Genomic DNA, 10,485 nt, shown 5'->3' on the forward strand with positions numbered 1-10,485 from the left:
TTCTTTCTTTCTTTCTTTCTTTCTCTCTCTCTCTCTCTTTCTTCCTTCCTTCCTTCCTTCCTTCCTTCCTTTCTTTCCTTCTTTTCCTTCCTTCCTTCCTCTCTCTCTCTGTCTCTCTTTCTCTCTTTCTCCCCTCCCTTCCTTCCTTCCCTCCCTCCCTCCCTCTTTCTTTCTTTTCTTTTCTTTTCTTTTCTTTTCTTTTCTTTTCTTTTCTTTTCTTTCCTTCTTTCGAGACAGAGTCTGGCTCTGTCTCCCAGGCTGGAGTGCAGTGGCTTGATCTCGGCTCAGTGCAATTTCTGCCTCCCAGGTTCAAGCAATTCTCATGCTTCAGCCTCCTGAGTAGCTGGGATTACAGGCATGCACCACCATTCCCAGCTAATTTTTGTATTTTTAGTAGAGGCGGGGTTTCACCATGTTGGTCAGGCTGGTCTCGGACTCCTGCCCTCAAGTGATCCACCCACCTCAGCCTCCCAAAGTGCTGGGATTACAGGTGCCCACCACCACACCCGACCTAGTTCCCGGTTTTTCTGTCCTTGGAAACTGCTGTCAGGGTTCCCAGGAGACTTTGAATGTAACACTAATACCTTCCTTTTATTGAGTGCCTACTATTTACTGTGTTGGGCACATTGTATATATTACCTTTTGTCCTGGAAAGAGTTTTACAAGGTGGAGATTATTGTCCCCATTTCATGGTGTGATGAGGATGCTAAAAAAAAAGCAAATGTTGCCCTCAGCTGCCGCCATGGGAGGTGGGCATCTGGAGCGAAGGCATGGCAGGTTCTGCTCTGCCCTATCTCCCGTTGGACCCCTTCTAGGGGTTATGTTGGATTTGGAAGTCACGAGGAAGAGTCCACTCAGACAAGAGCATCCTGATGGGGGCTGCCTTGAGATGATGGGGAGTGAGCCCTGTTTAGCTGGAAATGAGGAGAGAGAGGTACCCTTGGCCAAGGGCTATCATGTGAAAGAAGGGTAATATTTGTCCTGGAGTGTGGAACATGGGGAAATGATTTGGCCTGGACAGCAGGCAGTTTCTAAAACATGGAGCAGGCTGGGTGCAGTGGCTCACATCTTCAGCACTTCGGGAGGCTGAAGTGGGTGGATCACCTGAGGTCAGGAGTTCGAGACCATCCTGACCAATATGATGAAATCCCATCTCTACTAAAATACAAAAAATTAGCTGGATATGGTGGAGGGCGCCTTGTAATCCCAGCTGCTTGGGAGGCTGAGGCAGGAGAATCGCTTGAACCTGGAAGGTGGAGGTTACAGTGAGCCGAGATTGTGCCATTGCACTTCAGGCAGGGCAACAAGAGTAAAACTCCATCTCAAACAAACAAACAAACAAAAAACAGAAACAACAACACCAAAAAACAAAAAAAAAAAAAAAAGAAAGAAAAAAAAGAAAAAAAGGAAAAACCTCGGAGCTAATGGAAGGGGCCTACCCTCTGGGAAGCGGCAAGCTTCCTGTTGCTGGTGGTACACAAGCAGAGCCTGGCTGCTTTCTAGGTGAGGTGGTTGTAGAAACTCTTTGGGTTCAGAGTCCTGGGGGATTTTTAGGGTTTCCTTGAACGCCCAGAGCCTGTATGTCATAGCTTCTGATTTCATAGGGACTTCCTGTTCACGCAGCTGGGATCTCTCCCAGCCCAGATTCATCACGTCTCGCCCATCCCGAGAGCTAAATTTGGAATTTAATAACAACACTTTGGATTTAGGTGGCCCGTTTCCTTGGAGTCATTACATCTGTTACCCCATTAATTCTCCTAACATCCCTGGGTGGAAGGTGAGGGAGCCTGAGAGGGGAGAAGGAACCTCTTTGGCTTCTTCACCTCCTGAAGGGGAGAGGAAATGGCAGAGCAGGAGCGGGCCAGGGCTGGGGGAGCGTCTGCACCACAGCCCTTCTGGCTTTCCCCTCTTGTAAAGAGCAGGTTGCTCACTGGATGAAGGGGTGTCTCCCAGCGGAAAGCTCCTGTGTTGAGCACAGTATATGGGTGCATGAGTCTCCAGGTGGACTCTTTCAGGGCTGGGAGTGGGTAGACATCAAGGTGGGCAAGATGAAGCCTGAGACCCAAGCTTGGGAGGAGACCAACATGTCTACTACGAACCAATTTACAGATCGGGGATGGTCTGGAGGCAGCAGGATGGCACCCTAGGGAAGGGGGATTTGAGCTGGGTTTGGAAACGGTCCTGGAGAGCACCCTGGAGTTCAGTTTTCCTACCTCCTAGTCACGTGGTGTGGGTGAAGGCCATGCCTTGGTGAGCTTTCCCAGGGCATGGGTGGCCTAGGGTGCTCCTCAAGATCCTAAGGCTTGGCCTGGAGTGCTCCTGGGTGAATGGCCAGAGAGCCTGGGCAAGCAGAAGAGGGCTGGGGATTAGTACAGGGAAGGAACCGCTGGCACTGGCCGTGAAGGAGGAGTGGGAAGGGAAGGGAAGGGTGGCCCTGGTGGAGGGCTCTGTGGGGCAGAGGCAGATTGGAGTGGGGGTTCTTGTGTACTCCAGACCATGATGTTTTCATTCCTCCCTCTGTTCTGAGGCTTGAACTCCTACAGGTACCTGGCTTTTACAGCCCTCCCAAGTGCTCTTCCTTCAAGCTTTGCCACTGACTGCTGCTGGTCTTCCCTGGTACCAAGTGAGGGAGGTTCAGAATCCCAGGCCACAGGCTCAGAACAGGGAGGCTGGAAGGCACCTGGACAATCCTCTGAGACTACTCTCTCCTTCCTGCTTTTGCAGATGAGGGAATTGGGGCTTGGAGTGCAAGCACTGGGAAGAATTTCCCAGGAAGGGAGATGCACAGATGTGAAGAACTGGAAGGCAAGAGAAAGCAGGGGGGTTGTGTGGCAGGTAGAAATGCCAGGACCGTGGAGTGTGTGGACATGTGGCAGATGGCAGAGGGGCTGTGGCAGGTATTTACCGGTGGGCGTTGCCTGGAGGAAGACTGAAAACAGAGAACAGTGCTGCCAGGCATGCCTTTTGGAGACGGCACTGGTCAGAAACGGAGACTTGATGTCGCCTGCCTCACCTGGTCCTGCTGGTTCTCTCTACCCTGTGGACAGTGACTTGCTCCTCCACTTGCCGGAAGCCTTGTCAGCAACCTTGACTCTATTATACCACATCCAGGCCATCAACAAGTGTTTTGGCTCTTTCTTTGAAATCCACCAGGAATCCCGTTGCTTCTCCGCACCTTCCCGGCTCTCTGGTCTGGGCCACCAATGTCACTGTCATGCCCACCTTGCTGCATTCCTGATGATGCTTCATCCCTCCACCTTCTTCTCCACTCAGCAGCCAGCAGTGCACCGTGGAAATCAGAGTCAGATGAGCTGGCACCTCTGTTCAGAACCCTCCAGGGCTCCACATCTCACTCACCCAAATGCCGAAGACCTCCCCAAGCCCCCACAATCCTCCATGACCTGGCCTCTGGCCTCCCACCACCTTCCAGCTCCAGCGGCTCCTACCACATTTTAGGCTTGCCTTCCTAGTCTTAATTTTTCCTCCTCAGCAGTTGATTCTATTATTTTCTTGTTTATTGATATTTTCCCATTAGAAATGAAGCTGCATGAAGTTACAGTTTTTTTGTTTGTTTGTTTGTTTTTGGTCTGTGTTCCTAATTAGCTCATTGCTCTACCCCTGGCACCTAGAACAATGCATTGGACACAGCACACAGTAGACTAAATAAATACTTGTTGAATGACTGACTGACTGACGGAATGACGGCTGTGTGGGGAGTGGATTGGGCTGTGAGGCAGACGCTGCGGCAGAAACTCAGGCAGGAGGTGATGGTGGTTCTTGGGGCTGTGGAATGCCAAGTTTAGAAACTCTTTCTCTGCTGTGGCACATGAACCGGTCACTCGAGAAGGCTTTTAGATTTAGTTTGCCTAATCCCCTCTTAGTGCATGTGGGGAAACTGAGGTACACAAAAGGAATTCCCCACCAAGTTAGGGGCAAAACTTAGCCCCCCTTGTCTCCCAGATGGATATCTTCTTGTTTTTTCTTTTCTTTTCTTTTTTTTTTTTTTTGAGATGGAGTCTTGCTCTGTCACCCAGGCTGGAGTGCAGTGGTGCCATCTTGGCTCACTGCAACCTCCACCTCCCAGGTTCAAGCGATTCTCCTGTCTCAGCCTCCTGAGTGTCTGGGATTACAGGTGCGCACCACCATGCCTGGCTAATTTTTGTATTTTTAGTAGAGATGGGGTTTCATCATGTTAGGGTGGCCTCAAACTCCTGACCTAATGATCCACCCACCTCGGCCTCCCAACGTATTGGGATTACAGGCATGAGCCACCGCGCCCGGCTGGACATCTTCTCCTCTCTTTGTGGGGGAGGGGGAGATGCCTCTGGTGGGAAGACCAGTGTGGCAGTGACTGTGAGTGTCTGTTAGTGAACTTGGTGGCTGGTTGAGAGTCTGTTGTGGTGACTGAGGACACATACAAAGTGCTTTTCTCAGTGGTCACCTTGGGGTTGGTGAATAGGGAGTCAGAAGATGGCTCCTGTCCTAGGGTACTGCCAGTCGATTTGGAAGATGAGATGCCTGCTTAGCAGTTTGAGGAAACACAGACCTTGGAGGATCTTCTGGTTGCCTCTTCAAGAATTCATTCTATTCCCCTTCCGCTCTCCCAATTTGCTTTTCTTGGGGGTGTGTCTTGATTGGCCGAAGCCAAGAAAGTGTGGCGTCTACTCTTGCCTTAGCGATAGCTCAGGAATAGGCAATGACCCAGACCTGAACCAATCAGTGCATGGAATTGCCCCTGGCCAAAGTGGTTGATTGAGGCTGGTGCAACCAGAGTTGCGAGAAGGCTCTCATTTGATGGTTGGAGAAGTCGCACTTGCTCCAGAGGTCATGATGTGCAGATCTGAGGCTTGGAACTGCTGCAGATGTTTTGCTACCACAAGTGAAGGCAGGCTGAGGACACAGTTGACAATTTGGAGCAGGGCAGAGCTGAGAGAACAGCAGGGAAACAGCCAGAGTCTTGCTCAAGCCTCCCTGAAGAATGAAAACCCTTGGACTCTAGTTATGGGGGCTAATAAATGTTGTATACTGTTTAAGGTAGTTAGAGTTGGTTTATCTGTCATTTGTTATTGAAAAAGCATTTTTTTTTGGCTGGGTGTGGTGACACACATCTGTTAGTCCTAGCTGCTTGGGAGGCTGAGGCAGGAGGATGGCTCGAGCCCAGGAGGCAGAGGTTGCAGTGAGCTGAGATAGCGCCACTGCACTCGCTCTGGCAACAGAGCAAGACTGTCTCAAAAATGAAAGAAAAGAAAAAAGAAGTTTTTCCATTTTCATCAAAAATTGTATTAAAGATTTTCTGTGTGCTGGGTTCTATAATGTATTCTTTTTTTTTTTTTTTTTTTTTTGAGACGGAGTCTCGCTCTGTCGCCCAGGCTGGAGTGCAGTGGCCGGATCTCAGCTCACTGCAAGCTCCGCCTCCCAGGTCTACGCCATTCTCCTGCCTCAGCCTCCTGAGTAGCTGGGACTACAGGCGCCCGCCACCTCGCCCGGCTAGTTTTTTGTATTTTTTTAGTAGAGACGGGGTTTCACCATGTTAGCCAGGCTAGTCTCGATCTCCTGACCTCGTGATCCGCCCGTCTCGGCCTCCCAAAGTGCTGGGATTACAGGCTTGAGCCACCGCGCCCGGCCTATAATGTATTCTTATAGGGAATAAGATCTATATTATCCTTACCCTGTGAGAGCAATAAAAAAACAGAAATACCGAGGCAGGCAGATCACTTGAGCTCAAGAGTTCAAGACCAGCCTGGGCAACATAGTGAGACCTGTCTCTATTTAAAAAAAAGAAAAAAAAAAAAAAGAAAAGAAACACAAATATCACATGTAATTATAGACAGACACATAGCCAAGTTGAGGAATAATAGAAGCAAAACCAAAACAGTTTTTCTGGCCTGATCACTGATGAGATAGAGATCATTTATTTGCCTGGTCTTTGCTCTAAAGATCTGGTTTCTTGTTGGTTTTCTCCATGTTACTCATGAACCCCGGGAATTCTGGAAAATTCTCACCTTTCTAAGATCAAGAGAAGGTGTAGCAGTAGGGAGCACTTTGAGTGTCAGGGTGACAGAGCCCAGAGGCAAGGCCCATCTGCAGGAAGTGAAGTGACAAGTTCCTGGGCGGCCCCTTGTTTAATCCTAGCATTGTCAAGGAAGAAATCTTAATTGATATTTGGGTGATAGGCAATCATGGGGAAGTGTGGGTGTGGATGGGGACGGCCAGAGACAGATGTGACTATTTTTTCTTTCTCTTTCTTTCTTTTTTTTTTTCTTTTGGAGACAAGGACTCATTCTGTTGTTGCCCAGGCTGGAGTGCAGTGGCGTGATCAAAGCTCACTGCAGCCTCGACCTCCTGGGCCCAAGTGATTCTCCTACCTCAGGCTCCAAAGTAGCTGGGACCACAGGCATGCGCCACCATGCCTGGTAAAATATATTTATATATGTGTGTGTGTGTGTGTATATCTATATAAATACATATGTGTACATATATAAAATATATATGTATATCTATATTTTCTTTTTGAGACAAGGTCTTGCTCTGTCGCCCAGGCTGGAATGTAGTGGTGTGATGATTGTTCACTGCAGCTTCAACCTCCCAGGTTCAAGAGGTACTCCTGCCTTGCCTCCTGAGTTGCTGGGACCATAGGCACACACTACCACACTTGGCTAATTTATTTTTCCTATTTTTTGTAGTGACAGGGTCCCCTTATGTTGCCCAGGCTGGTCTCGAACTCCTGGACTGAAGCGATCCTCCCACCTTGGCCTCCCAAAGTGCTGGGATTACAGCTGTGAGCCACCACATCTGGCCAGCTGATTGTGTTTTATTTTTGTAGAGAGGTGGTCTCCCTTTGTTGCCCAGGCTGATCTCGAACTCCTGAGCTCAAGTGATCCTCTCTCCTTGACCTCTCAAAGTGCTGGGATTACAGGTGTGAGCCACTATGCCTGGCCAGATGTGACTTTTGCTTGAAATGTGCTCCAGAGTCCTGCCTAAGTCCCGCTCCTCTGAGAAGCCTTCTCTCCCACCAGACCTGGAGGGCAAGTGCCAAGAAATGCTCTGAGCTGTTTCTTCCTGAAAGTGGGGCAGCTTGGGCTGTCAGCATGGTTTCTAGCACTGTTGGGGCCATGGAAAGAAATCTGTCTTCCTACAGAGTCACTGGCTTTTTATCCTTCCCTTCTGTTCGTGGACACGTACCCTCTTGGGAGGGTATTGATCAGAGGGGACAGCACTGATCATGCCTTTGACAGAGGTCTGTGCACATGTCCGCATGGGCACCTGTTAGCATGTGCTTACTAGAGCTACAGATGGCTTCCTGCTGCCCCACAGGTGGAGTTCTTCACCTTGCTTTGCCCCTTGGTGGGTGATGACCAGTGGGCTCCTTCCTGGAATATTTATACATGCAGAAAAAACATGAACTCACAAAGAAAACCAAGTCTGTTCAAGTACACTTAGCAAAATATTTAAACATTTGTGATGAAGTAACATAAATGTTTCCTTATTAATGCAATAATAGCTATCTTGTGGCAGGTCTAATTACTACTATAATTCAAAGTAGGGATGGAGACCCTAGTGACATTTGAAATATCTGTAGCAGCTGTGATGTTGTATGAAAATATCTGTGATTTCTACTGGCCACAAAGTCTCTGGAAATGCTCAAAGTACAGGGATTTATTATCTACATTCACGTTGGAAAAAATCTTAGAAAAGAACCAAAAAAACAAAAATCTTGGAGGTCAGGGCCGGGCGCGGTGCTCATGCCTGTAACCCCAGCACTTTGGGAGGCTGAGGTGGGTGGATCACCTGAAGTCGGGAGTTCAAGACCAGCCTGACCAACATGGAGAAACCTCATCTCTACTAAAAATACAAAATTAGCTGGGGTGGTGGTGCATGCCTGTAATCCCAGCTACTCGGGAGGCTGAGGCAGGAGAATCACTTGAACCCGGGTAGTGGAGGTTGTGGTGAGCCGAGATTGCACTATTGCACTCCAGCCTGGACAAAAAGAGCAAAACTCCGTCTCAAAAAAAAAAAAAAAAATCTTGGAGGTCAGTGAAAATAAAGATGTAACTTTTTTCCTATCCAAGTTCATGGGACCCCTGCATTCTATCCATGGACCCCATGGGGAGTGGTTGTGCACCCCAAATTAAGAACCCCTGGGTGACAGGTAGTTCAAAAAATGCTTGTGTGTGTGTGTGTGTGTATTACATTTTGTAGATATATGCACCTATGCATCTACCAGGATTCTCCTACCCACAGTGAAAGCTACAGGAGACACCTCTTCCCATTCCAGGTGGACCTGCTGTGCACACACACACACGCACACAGTCACAGGCATGTCAGAGACACACTGCATGTGTACATGCACATGCTTGTATGCAGCACATGGGGCCATGTGCACACACCCCCCGCAGAAGTGTACACACAACTTACACTTATAGCTGCCCACAGAGCTGCCGGGACACATGCTCACACACACAAGCATGTGGACACATATGCCTGGCTCTGTACCCAGCGCTTCCTGTACACATGTGCACACAATTCTAAGTTCTAGGCAGGGTGGACAGAGGAGGTCAGATTCATGCCATCTGGACACTGCCCCCAGGCACTAAGGAGGCCCAATCCGGGAGGATCAGAATTCTACCCAATCCACTCTCCCCAGGTGCAAACCAAGGAGCCAGTGAAGCTCTAATCTGCACCCTGATGGGATTTGATCAACGTCGCTGTACCACCATGAGTGGGGCTGCCACGGAGCCCTCGATTTGAGCTTGTCTGACCCTGTGGTGGGGGAGTGGGGCAGTGGGCCCAGTACAGTGCGGGGGCCTCCTCAAAGGAAAGCATTCTTCATTGGTAATGAACATTATGTCTGCAGAAACTAATGGCCCAACCTCCTATTCAGTTTATGTAAAATAAAACAGGCCATATGCTGCTGCTTTCAGAGTTTGGGTGTTTAAATTAAATGTTGTTCAATGAATATTCAAGCCCATTTGCTCCAAAGTTGTGCTCAATGTGTTGGTGGCTCTCATCCCCCTCCTTCCTCGCAGCCCCTCCCTGCTCCAGTACCCAGGGTATTAAGCCATTAGAACGGGGTGTGAACATCCAGGCATCTGTCTTCCAACGGAAAGTTGGATATTAAAATGCCGGAGCAGATGACAGTATAAATAAAGACATACAGTGAGAGGCTCGTCTGGTTATTTTTTTGTTTGGTAATTAAGACTGAGGAGGTTTTGACTTAAGTTCTGTCTTATTGAGAAACAGAGGTAGGGGGCTGAGATCGTTCCACCTCTTCCCTCTTTACTTTGCCCATCTGCCTAGAGAGGGGCTTCTGTGTTGGCCTCCATGTAACTGGCTTATTGACGAGTGTCATGTTGGTGGCATAGAGATGTGAAATGATTTTATTTTTCTCCAGCTCCTTCTCTCTGCTGAACTCTGTCAAATTATCCTTAACCCAAGCTGGAGCAGAGTCCAGAGTTTTATGGTCACTTATAGCTGAGTCTGGTTCAAAACTGGCTCATTTCTGTTGGAGCCCCCACCTTCCCCATCGGAGGCCGGACCTGTGCTTGGGTGAGGAAAGTGGGGAGGGGCAGTGTCTCTTCTCTCATGCCTCTGCCCACTCCAGAGTCTTGGGTCTTCCTGTCTGGGGTTGGAGGCAGGGCTTCCTGTGGGGGTGGAAGGTGACTCTACTGTGACCCTGCTTCATCAACAGTTTGCTTCCCTGGCTGGTGTGGTGGTTTCCATGTAGATGGTGGGGCAGGTGTCCTTGGGACAGAGTTCAGCTCATGCCAGCATCATTCATCACTGAGTATCCCTTCTGAGAGAAGCTAGGGGCTCTCTTCAGCCCTGTGAGTGGTGCACTCCCCCAGCCCTCTTTCTGAGTGAGGCATTGTGTCTCCTGGACTGTCCTGGGATTCCGGCCCATCCTCTGACCTCCACATCTCCATGTGGCTCCACGGGAGGGGCCGTGAAATGGGGGCGCAGAGGCCCCCACTCTTTTATTCCTGAGCAGTCTACCCTGTGCCTTCCATACCCTGCTGGTGGTGTGGGGTCTTCCACAGCCCTCTGCCTTCCAAGTTCTCTAGGGGGACGTGGGCACCGATGCTCACATCTATTCCCAAGCTGCAGGTGTCCTGGGTTAACCTCATGGGAGCACTCCCTCCCTAGATCTTGTTCCTCTCCCACGGCAGCCACAGAGTGGTACTGCAGATCCTGCAGGTCGGCAGGCACCTGGCTGGGGAGGGAAATGCCATCTTCCATCTTTCAGGCACCCCCATTTCTTTTTTTCTGTGATAAGGAAGACTGGGGACTCTTTTTACATTTAATTTTTGAATAAATAATATATTTACATGATTCAAAAACCGAAAGAATGTAAAAGGCAAATATCAAAATATCTTTTTTTTTATTATACTTTAAGTTCTGGGATACATGTGCAGTACGTGCAGGTTTGTTACAAAGGTATACACGTGCCATGGTGGTTTGCTGCACCCATCAACCCATCATCTACAT

The sequence above is a fragment of the Papio anubis genome, chromosome 11 (assembly GCF_008728515.1).
Source record: "Papio anubis isolate 15944 chromosome 11, Panubis1.0, whole genome shotgun sequence".
NCBI lineage: Eukaryota > Metazoa > Chordata > Mammalia > Primates > Cercopithecidae > Papio > Papio anubis.